We start from the raw sequence: 9,263 nt of genomic DNA, 5'->3' as shown, positions 1-9,263 counted from the left end.
TGTTAAGATCATCAATTTTGCACAAAAAAATTGAAAATGTTCCAGCTCAGTTCTCATTCAGCAGCATCAGTACAGGCCTCAAATATACTATATCGCCAAAAGTATTGGGATTTGAATTCAGCTGTTCCAATCACTACCATGATAGGTTGCTATCTGTGCAATTAGTCCATTCGTACAATATCCTTACTAATAAACCTTCAATGGTCAACTAGTGGTATTATAACAAAGTTGAAGCAATTGGGAACAAAAGCAACTTGGCCATAAGGAGGTAGGTCATGTAAAATCACAGATCGGGGTCATCTAAGCTCTGCAGAGTCAATAGCTACAGAAAGCCTCCAAATAGTCAATAGCCTCCAAACATTGTGTGGGCTTCAGATTAGCTCAAGAATGGTGCATAGAGAGCTTCATTAAATGGGTTTCCATGGCCGAGCAGCTGCATTTTACATCACTAAGTGCAATGCAAAGCGTCAGATGCAGTAAAGCACGTTTCCACTGGACTCTAGGGCAGTGGAGACGTGTTCTCTGGAGTGACCAATCACGCTTCTCTGTTTGGCTATCTGATGGACCAGTCTGGGCAGGGCCGGCCTTGACCAATTTGCTGCCCTAGGCAGGATTTTACTTGGTGCCCCTTCTATCAAGGTTTTTATATGTTGGTTGTGTTTTCATTTTTTTTTTTTTAATAAATGCACACACAAACACACACACACGTCTGGTTCACTATCTTTGTGGGGACTCTCCATAGACGTAATGGTTTTTATACCGTACAAACCGTACTTTCTATCCCCCTACACTGCCCCTAAACCTACCCATCACAGGAAACACTCTGCATTTTAACTTTCTCAAAAAAACTCATCCTGTATGATTTATAAGCCTTTTGAAAAGTGGGGACCGCTGGCTGGTTCCCACAATGTAGGTAATCTCAGGTTTTACTATCCTTATGGGGACATTTGGTCCCCACGATGTAACACAAACAAGGACACACACACACACACACACACATATATATACAAAAATGTGTGTATGTATGTATATCCTCCACTAAACTATGCATGCTCATGGGCTTCGGTCTTTTTTACACATTGGCCATCCGTCATAAATAATTAGGCAACTTTCACTGTCTGGTGCGAGCGAACAAGCAGATGAAAACGAAAGCATTCCTGTCTGTTAGATGCGCGAGAGGCGACGCAAAAACAAATTCCCAACGTTAAACTGATCGCGCGTTCAATATTGGACACACTAAAGCACTCGCTGGGCAGGAAGAGATTGATGCGGCGGTCTGGGGATTTGTTTAAGGGTTTTTTTGGTAGAAAATTTTCGAATTAATGTTAATAAAAAGTAGCAGTGATAAAACCGGAAAAAATCACTCATTTTGCCGCCCCTATGGACGAGTGGCGCCCCTAGCATTTGCCTATTCCGCCTATGCCTCGCGCCGGCCCTGAGTCTGGGTTTGGTAGTTGCCATGAGAATGGTACTTGCCTGACTGCATTGTGCCAAGTGTAAAGTTTGGTGGAGGAGGGATTGTGCTGTTGTGTTGTTTTTCAAGGGTTGGGCTTGTCTCCTTAGTTCCAGTGAAAGGAACTCTTAATTCTTCAACATACCAAGACATTTTGGACAATTTCAAGCTCCTAACTTTGTGGGAACAGTTTGGGGAACATGACTGCACAGCAGTGCTCAGAGTTTGGTGTGGAGGAACTTGACAGGCCTGCACAGATACCTCACCTCAACCCAATAGAACACCTTTGGGATGAATTAAAGCGGAGACTGCGAGCCAGGCCTTCTCGTCCCAACATCCGTTACCTGACCTCACAAATGTGCTTCTAGAAGAATGGTCATAGATTCCCATAAACACACTCCACTAAACATTGTGGAAAGCCTTCCCAGAAGATTTTAAGCTGTTATAGCTGCAAAGAGTGGGCCAACTCCATATTAGACCATACAGATTAAGATTCGGATGTCATTAAAGTTCATGTGTATGTAAAGGCAGGTGTCCCAAATTTTTTGGCTATATAGTTAATGTACAGGCCTTCAAAAGGAACATTTGGAAATTAGACATGTCTGTGCTGAGATTCAGGGCTGTGTTTTAGTCATGTCTAGGTGCAGGTCAACCATCTGATCTGGATATGGACCGGATCCGACTGACTGCGGTCACCTTGGGATAAGAATGAGACACACAATCTAATATTAGCGTAGATGCCATTCTTTATATGATGTAACATTGACTGTTATAGAAAGTGTTCCTGGTTCTGGTTGACCTAATTTATGAAGCCTAACAATCATTTAACTGATTTGAATAATTCAAATTGATAATTTCCTATTTGTATGCCATAGTAAAGAGATGTGTTTTAGTCTAGATTTAAACTGACAGTGTGTGTTAATAGATACATATTAATAGATGTCAATGGAGGAATGTTTGAATGTCTCACATTTGGGTTTCAAGGAAGGGATAAAAGAAGATTGAAACTGTTGCTCTGGGTCTTCTGTTTCTGCATGGCCTGCTCTTTAGCTCTCTAACTCTAGTCTTGTGGCTCTCCGCCCAGACTAGCTTTCTCTTTTCTAAAGCCATTCTCTCTCTCTCGCTCCTCCGATCTTTAAGGTAACACTTGCTGGATATGAATAATAAGATATGAATGAAAGAAAATCATTAGGACTTCCTGTAAAGTTGATTTAGTTCTCAATGTCTTGTTATATTATGTCAAATAACTTTACAGTTAAAACTGCTTTACATGTGAGCTATATGATCAATATCTTAAACCCATCATTCATGTTATTTGACCATGGCAGTGATACTGTAGCTTAACTCTAAACTGCTAAATATTTACTATAAGGCAACATCATTTTTTGATATGTTTTCCTAAAATGTACTGGATTTGACCTTTCCAGGTGGTCATAAATACAGGTCCTAAATAAATAAATATTTCATATTTCATCAGCATTGTTTCAGTTTTCAATCTTATCTCTTGTGTTCTGCAGAAACCAAAGTATTATATTACTCAGCTCTCAACCCCTAGGTCACACAGACGAATATGCCTTGAAGGCATATTATATAAATTCAGTCCAGTTAATGAATAAAAAAATAAAATATAAGTTAGGTTATAATTTTTTGTTACTAATGATTGCTCCGCCAAACTTAACTTTTCACCGAAAATAATGAAAATCAGAACAATCTGTTGGCTCCTATAAATCTGCCTAACCAATTCATTGCAAATCTAAAATACCTTTTTATTTCCATTCAGCATTTTATTTGATTATGTGTTCAGTTAGAAGTAGTTTTGTAAATCATTGTGCGTCACAACACAGAAGGGAACAAACAGGCAGGTAAGTGTTAAAGGTGTTTATTTAAAGCAGAGTGCTGGGGAACAGCGAGAACCAGGCGATGGGAAGTGGATGGTGAGTGGGGAAGGTTCATATTTTTTTGAAAGAGACGACGGAGTCATGGAGACTAAGAAGGGAGATCAGGATCCAGACAGACGGACAGAAGACGAGATGAGACTATCACAGGTAGATAGAAAGGTTAGGAGTCTGAGGTGAAACAGTGTATATTGTGACAAGACCAGACAAGGAGTGAATGGTGACCAGGTAGATATAAAGGGTGAGTTTTTGATGAGGTGCCGGTGCAGCAAGTCAGTAGTAACAGTATCCTTTTAACAGTATCAATTGAAAAGTTGAGTAACAGTAAAAGACTGCAATAATAAAACAGATCAAATGCAAACAATAACCTGCAAAACATTACTCTGCAGACAGATTAATTATAACAATGTGTGTGACTGCTTAATCAAAATTGTAGATCACATGGAACTGAAATAGTCATTACATACTTCAATCCACATTTTTGGTAAATGCAAACTCCAACATCCCGGGCAATACAGCTGGTTTGTGTTGCACTCTGGACTGTTTTAACCTCTGGTGGAAAGTCCTAAGAAAGATTTTCATGTTAAGCCTCATTCTCAGCATTACCTCTGGTTGCAGATTTTTCACCATGCACAATTGTCTGGCTATCACCAAACCAAGCTCAATTTAAGATTGAACATTGGTCTGGGGAGTCTGCTCTGTATTTTCAACTGCTCAAGAGGCGTGATAAAAGAGCATTATTCGAATAACTCTGGACGGTGGACGCAATTGGATAGTCCTTCAACCAATCAGACCACAAGATGCGTGATCAAAAGGCAACGACCCATCGCTTCTCTATATGTCATCGTGTTAAACTTGTCGATAGCACGCCAGGTGGATAAACCAGAACAGAAGCAGTAGAAATGAATGTACAGGTTTCCAGACTGAGTTGCAGGGCGAAATCAAATTGCTGGCAGATGAGGCTAGGTTAACCCAGTCTATAGGCACAAGGCACACTAAAGTCGAAGGTATATCCCATCTTTTCCTTTTGCAGAATTTCCTGGCATATTTTAATATTTTTTGCTTCAATCTCTGCCATCTACTCCAACAGTGGTTTACCAGAATGTTATTCATCCCACAAAAAAAAATTGTTACAAAATATATAAACAATATTAACATAGTTAGTGTATATAAAAACGTTAACTTACTGTGCATACGAAAACACCACAATTCCTCCCATCATCTCTCTTCAGTAAGTTGCATTGGACTGAGAAAAAAAGAGAAAAAGGCAAGTAGTTTGGTATATAAAGTATATATTTTGACAATTTATTACATATAAATCATAATATATTGGGCAGAATTTGTAATTACATGAAATAGTGTATAAAAATATAAATTACAGTAAGAAAGTCTTACTTCAGAATTTCCCTGGCGAACTTGGATATTGTCAGATTGACTGGAGTTGTCTTAAACTCTGATGTGTTGTTTTGACGTCATGTCAAAAACCTGTCAAGTAAAAATAACAGTAACATATTGCAGCCAATGCTTTTTCATATGATATACAGGTCCTTCTCAAAAAATTTGCATATGTGATAAAAGTTCATTATTTTCCATAATATAATGATAAAAATTAAACTTTCATATATTTTAGATTCATTGCACACCAACTGAAATTTTTCAGGTCTTTTATTGTTTTAATACTGATGATTTTGGCATACAGCTCATGAAAACCCAAAATTCCTATCTCAAAAAATTAGCATATCATGAAAAGGTTCTCTAAACGAGCTATTAACCTAATCATCTGAATCAACTAATTAACTCTAAACACCTGCAAAAGATTCCTGAGGCTTTTAAAAACTCCCAGCCTGGTTCATTACTCAAAACCGCAATCATGGGTAAGACTGCTGACCTGACTGCTGTCCAGAAGGCCATCATTGACACCCTCAAGCGAGAGGGTAAGACACAGAAAGAAATATCTGAACAAATAGGCTGTTCCCAGAGTGCTGTATCAAGGCACCTCAGTGGGAAGTCTGTGGGAAGGAAAAAGTGTGGCAAAAAACGCTGCACAGCGAGAAGAGGTGACCGGACCCTGAGAAAGATTGTGGAGAAGGACCGATTCCAGACCTTGGGGGACCTGCGGAAGCAGTGGACTGAGTCTGGAGTAGAAACATCCAGAGCCACCGTGCACAGGCATGTGCAGGAAATGGGTTACAGGTGCCGCATTCCCCAGGTAAAGCCACTTTGGGCTACAGAGAAGCAGCACTGGACTGTTGCTCAGTGGTCCAAAGTACTTTTTTCGGATAAAAAGCAAATTTTGCATGTCATTCGGAAATCAAGGTGCCAGAGTCTGGAGGAAGACTGGGGAGAAGGAAATGCCAAAATGCCTGAAATCCAGTGTCAAGTACCCACAGTCAGTGATGGTCTGGGGTGCCATGTCAGCTGCTGGTGTTGGTCCACTGTGTTTTATCAAGGGCAGGGTCAATGCAGCTAGCTATCAGGAGATTTTGGAGCACTTCATGCTTCCATCTGCTGAAAAGCTTTATGGAGATAAAGATTTCATTTTTCAGCCCGACCTGGCACCTGCTCACAGTGCCAAAACCACTGGTAAATGGTTTACTGACCATGGTATTACTGTGCTCAATTGGCCTGCCAACTCTCCTGACCTGAACCCCATAGAGAATCTGTGGGATATTGTGAAGAGAAAGTTGAGAGATGCAAGACCCAACACTCTGGATGAGCTTAAGGCCGCTATCGAAGCATCCTGGGCCTCCATAACACCTCAGCAGTGCCACAGGCTGATCGCCTCCATGCCACGCCGCATTGAAGCAGTCATTTCTGCAAAAGGATTCCCGACCAAGTATTGTGTGCATAATTGAACGTAATTATTTGAAGGTTGACTTTATTTGTATTAAAAACACTTTTCTTTTATTGGTCGGACGAAATATGCACATTTTTTGAGATAGTAAGCTTCATGAGCTGTATGCCAAAATCATCAGTATTAAAACAATAAAACACCTGAAATATTTCAGGTGGTGTGCAATGACTCTAAAATATATGAAAGTTAATTTTTTTTCATTACATTTTGGAAAATAATGAACTTTTATCACATATGCTAATTTTTTGAGAAGGACCTGTAGTGGTCCAGTTTAAAGCAGCCTCAAGCTCGAAGGGAATTTTTTTTTTGACCCAAACAATGACGTGGCATCCCGTCTCTTGTTTAGCTCCAGCAATCCTTGGCAAAAGTATTTTTTGGACCTCTGAAGCATTCTGAAATAAAGCAAATTGTAATTTTCTTGGGCCCCTCCCCTAGTGGGCGGTGTCATGTTTCATATTACAAAATGTATATTTATATTTTATTATCAAAATCTTTTCTACTCTTGACAAAACACATAGTTGGAAAGGTCTGAGTCTCACGGTACCATATTTGGTGACTGTTTTGCGATAGAAGAGATATTTAGATCGAAATTTTGTAATCTGTTACAAGGAAATGCATTAAAAAATAAAAATCAATGGATTTTTTTTTTGGTACAGCGCCTAAACAAAATCTCATAGAAATAAGAATATATATTTTATATAAAATAAAAAATATTTACTTATACTAAGTTTATGAACTTAGGTCTATATTCCAAAGCATTCTTGAATTACAGCGATTTTAAGTTAGTGCATTTTCACTAGGTGACAGTTAAATTAGGGGTTAAATAGTTTTTTTTATTGTTATATGTGGGGTGATGCCACATACAGTACAGGCTAAAAGTTTGGACACGTTTCTATTTGTAATGTTTTTGAAAGAAGTTTCTTCTGCTCATCAGGCCTGCAATTATTAGATCAAAAATACAGCTTTTTTTATATTGTGTTATATTATTACAATTTAAAATAATTGGTTTTCTATTTATTATACTTTAAAAATTATCATTTATTTCTGTGATGCAAAGCTGAATTTTCAGGATCATTCCTCCAGTCTTCAGTGTCACACGATCCTTCAGAAATCATTCTAATATGAAGATTCATTTTCAAAGTTGGAAACAGTTCTGCTGCTTTATATATTTTTTAACCTGTGATACTTTTTTATAATACTTTGATGAATAGAAAGCAGAAAAAAAAGAAGCAAATATTTTAAAAATAGAATTCTTTTGTAACAACAATATACACTACATGTCAGTAATTTTTTTTTCTTTCTTTTTTTGAAATAAATCAATAATTTTATTCAGCAAGGATATGTTGAATTGATAAAAAATTGATAGTAAAGGAGATTTATATTATTTGAAAATATGTTTTTATTTTGAAAAAATGCAGTTCTTTTAAACCTTTTACTCATCAAATATATTAGGCAGCAGAACTGTTTCCAACACTCATAATAAATCAGAAGAGTAACGATCCTGAAAATTCAGCTTTGCATCACAGAAATAAATGATAATTTAAATTATAATAAATTGAAAACCAGATATTTTAAATTGTAATAATATATCAATATTAAAACAAATTTCTGTATTTTGTTCAAATAAATGCAGGCTTGATGAGCAGAATAAACTTCTTTCAAAAACATTACAAATAGTAATGTGTCCAAACTTTTGGCCTGTACTGTATATACATACAAATTTATGGATATGACTACTTTTATAATGCTTTAGAGTATTTTATGCTTGCTTGTGTCCCTCAACAGATGTGGGTGGAGAACAGATTTCAGGTCCGGCAGAAACAAAACGGCTTAGCAAATCACATCATCTCCTTTCCTCAGTTTGGAGATTTTCTCCAAATGTTGAAAAAGTACAATTAATTACTATTACCCCATTACATGCTGTTAATTTTATTTGCTACTTTTGTTCGGGTTGTGGTTGTCAGTGGTGTGAACATTCCTATGTCGTTACCTTGTGTGTCTGCTTAATGGGGAACATTGCCACAGAAAACTTCTTCCCCTCCTCAGGCATACTGTGTCCACTTCTGCTGGGCCACGTGGATCTCTGCCCTGTTCTTCTGTTGGCCGCATGCGTGTTTCTGCAATTATTTATGAACACATTACTCCACAGTAAATATTACAGATCAGCTATCAAAAAAAAGACATGTAACAGCAAACATTACTTCACATTTACCTTTTTAGCCACATCAGTTTGTATGTTGTAATCTGTTCGTTTCTGTATTTCTTTCAAAAATGCTGAGTTTTTTTCTGGCATAATGTAGATGGAAGTACAGGCGTATTGAAAACATGTAACTTTAGTGGGTATCTTTCATCTGGCACAATGAACACCGGCTTGAGGAATGCTCTCTATTTACTTGTTCAGCTTCTGCAGTGTTGATTAGAGAAGCCAGTTCAGGAATCACTTTCAGACTCCACAATTTCTCCTCTGGTCTTCTTTGGTTCTTTTGGTGGAACCTATCATAAAAGGAGAAGTGGTCTGTGCAGTTTGGGGGTGGTTATGAAAATATGTCCACTGTTGAGGGTTCTGGGTGGAGTCTTCACTCTAAAAAATCGTGGGTTAAAAACAACCCAAACAGGGTTAAAAATGGACAAACCCAAAAATTGGGTTGTTTGAACCCAGTGAATTGACCCATTCCAACAACCCAATTTCTGGGTTAGTCCATTTTAACCCAATTTGGGTTGTTTTTAACCCAGCATTTTTAGAGTGTTGTTTTCATCTTGATATAGTTGATGTACCCTCAACTTCCCAACAGATGTCAATGATATGCTTGCCTCTGTTGGCTGGCTCACGCACCCTCCCATCATGTGGATGGAACAATCGTTGCTGTGTGTGATTATTGACATGTCTGGCAACACGTCCTGCAATGTCACACACGGTGTACACAGTCAGTAGGAGGGTGTTTGAAACTCAGCAGGACATGCCCATGGTCCCGATCAGACTCCTGCCAGCATAAAGGTGATGCATGTATAACGTTACACCACGCCATGGGTCCGATGTGTAACACTCCACCTGTATTAAAAC

The 9,263-nt window shown here is 38.2% G+C and overlaps 1 long non-coding RNA gene across 1 annotated transcript in view; it reads right to left on the bottom strand.

Moving 5' to 3' along the window:
- Window positions 1-3,276: 3,276 nt before the first annotated feature.
- LOC137093173 (uncharacterized) overlaps window positions 3,277-9,263 on the bottom strand; it is a 44,398-nt gene continuing 38,411 nt past the window's right edge. Inside the window, exons 3-7 of the long non-coding RNA XR_010908404.1 lie at window positions 8,415-9,251; window positions 8,193-8,319; window positions 4,744-4,833; window positions 4,536-4,594; window positions 3,277-3,913 (exon numbers count right to left, since the gene is read on the bottom strand). This is a non-coding gene — a long non-coding RNA (uncharacterized lncRNA). The remainder of the gene's footprint in view (window positions 3,914-4,535; window positions 4,595-4,743; window positions 4,834-8,192; window positions 8,320-8,414; window positions 9,252-9,263) is intronic.

The sequence above is a fragment of the Pseudorasbora parva genome, chromosome 11, assembly GCF_024679245.1.
Source record: "Pseudorasbora parva isolate DD20220531a chromosome 11, ASM2467924v1, whole genome shotgun sequence".
NCBI classification, from domain to species: Eukaryota; Metazoa; Chordata; class Actinopteri; order Cypriniformes; family Gobionidae; genus Pseudorasbora; species Pseudorasbora parva.
This window is presented reverse-complemented; position numbering and strand designations above follow the sequence as displayed.